Genomic DNA, 2,655 nt, shown 5'->3' with positions numbered 1-2,655 from the left:
CCTACATCTGCCTTCTTGGTGTGGAGGATCGCAGGCCTTAGTGCTCCAGGCTGGAATCATCAGAGTGGCTTTCCTGATCTTACTCTCCCTGCTCTTTCAATAGTTATTTAAGCCCAGGTTTCCTCATTTAAAAACATTTATGCCTCTGATGCATCAAGTGGCTTCTGTCTTCCTGACCAAATCCTGACAGATACACTGTCTGTAGACACCAACTGATTTGCCAATCAAGACCCTCTCAGATTGTCCTCAGTTTCCACCCCTTTAAGGTTGTCACTTTCACACGATCCATATGTGTGAACACACTCTCTTCAAAGTCTGCTCATAACAAATTCTGAGAGCCCTCTTTTGAGATACTCTGAAATTATCTTCATAAGTTAATCATATTAATATATCTGTAGTATGCTGGCAGGGGTCATTTTTTGATACATAGGGTCGATTACTATTTCCACACTCCCTATTCCTTTTCAGATTCTTTTCCTTGTCTAAATTAACCTGCACATGTTTTTGTTGAATGTCATTGTGTTTTAGCAAATGTGATACATTCTTTAAAAAAAAATCATATTGGGTTTAATTTCAAAATCTTAGACACTCATCTAACACAAGCTCTTCAGTAATATGATTAACATACCATAAACGTTTTGATCAGGTCATCAGTTATTAATCAGGAGATACCTTGGCATGAACTTCTGCCAAATACTATTTAATATATCTGCTCAGGCTAACACAAAGTCATCAAAATAATCTGCCACGTGTAGCTTTAAAATTCCTGGAAAAGAGTAACCTGGTGAGTACCATACTTTCTTTTCTTAAACTCAATTTTATTTCATTATTTTTTTCATTGGCCATACCATGTGCTGCATGTGGGATTTTAGTTGCCCAACTAGAGCTCCCTGCCTTGGGAGCTCAGAGTCTTAACCACTGAACCACAAGGGAAGTCCATTTCAAATTTTCTTAATTTGTGTTAATAGTCATCCATGGGTTAGAATCAAAGGCTTTCCTAAAGTAAGAATAAACTTTTCTAAAATAAAAATAAGATCAAAAAAAACAAGAAAGCATTGCTCAACTCACTGAAACCAATTATACATTTATAAGTATATGATAAATTCTTCATATTTTATGTTTAACTCTTGTGTATAGTAATGTCAGCTCAAAAGTTGGCTCTTCATATTTATTGGAATATTCATCCATTAATTGGCATTTGGTATTTATTAATGTGTTCATGCTTAATTTTTCATCTCTTACGAAGGACACATGCTGGGTGTGCTTGGGCATTGATATGGTATTTCTACCATGTAACTGATTGAAGAAGTGAAGTGAAGTGAAGTCGCTCAGTCATGTCCGACTCTTTCCAACCCCATGGACTGTAGCCTACCAGGCTCCTCCGTCCATGGGATTCTCCAGGCAAGAGTACTGGAGTGGGTTGCCATTTCCTTCTCCAGGGGATCTTCCCTACCCAGGGATGGAACCCGGGTCTCCCTCATTTCAGGCAGACGCTTTAATCTCTGAGCCACCAGGGAAGCCCTGTAACTGATTATTACTTTGTAAATGAGAAAAAGTTCAAAATGGAATTATCATGAGCTATCTGAGATGATTTCTACAAAACTGACAACTCAATCATGAAAAGTGGTTGAATCCTTCTTCCTCCAAACTTATTTGAACATCCAGATAATTTCTGTGTTATCATATCTTTGTGGTCCTAATTTTAATTTCTTTTTCCTTCTCTGCTCAGATGAACCACTAACCAGTTATAGCCCTTGCTGCTGCTGCTACTGCTGCTGTTGCTTCAGTCGTGTCCGACTCTGTGCGACCCCATAGACGGCAGCCCACCATCAGGCTCCACCATCTCTGGGATTCTCCAAGCAAGAACACTGGATTGGGTTGCCATTTCCTTCTCCAGTGCATAAAAGTGAAAAGTGAAAGTCAAGTTGCTCAGTCATGTCCAACTCTTAGTGACCCCATGGACTGCAGCCTACCAGGCTCCTCCTCCATGGGATTTTCCAGGCAAGAGTACTGGAGTGGGGTGCCATTGCCTTCTCCAGTTATAGCCCTTAGACTTTAGAATCACTCTTCCTGTCATTTGTCCCATCAGAAATGTTTTCTTTTGTAAGGTATGTATTACAGCAGATGTTGCTGCTGCTGCTGCTGCTAAGTCGTTTCAGTCGTGTCCGACTCTGTGCGACCCCAAGACGTCAGCCCACCAGGCTCCCCTGTCTCTGGGATTTTCCAGGCAAGAACATGGGAGTGGGTTGCCATTTCCTTCTCCAATGCATGAAAGTGAAAAGTGAAAATGAAGTCGCTCAGTCAAGTTGCTCAGTCATGCCCGACTCTTAGCTACCCCATGGACTGCAGTCCACCAGGCTCCTCTGTCCCTGGGATTTTCCAGGCAAGAGTATTGGAGTGGGGTGCTATGCCTTCTCTGTTACTACAGGGTTATTTGTATTTTTAAATTTTTATTGGAGTATAGTTGCTTTACAGTGTTGTATTAGTTTCTACTGTACAGCAAAGTGAATCAGCTACATGTTTACATATATCCCCTGTTTTTTGGATATCCTTCCCATTTAGGTCACCACAGAGCGCTGAGTACATTTCCCTGTGCTATACAGTAGGTTCTCGTTAGTTATCTATTTTATGTGCATATGTGTGTTAGTCACTCAG

The sequence above is a fragment of the Ovis aries genome, chromosome 23, assembly GCF_016772045.2.
Source record: "Ovis aries strain OAR_USU_Benz2616 breed Rambouillet chromosome 23, ARS-UI_Ramb_v3.0, whole genome shotgun sequence".
Classification (NCBI taxonomy): domain Eukaryota; kingdom Metazoa; phylum Chordata; class Mammalia; order Artiodactyla; family Bovidae; genus Ovis; species Ovis aries.
Note: the sequence above shows the minus strand (reverse complement) of the source record.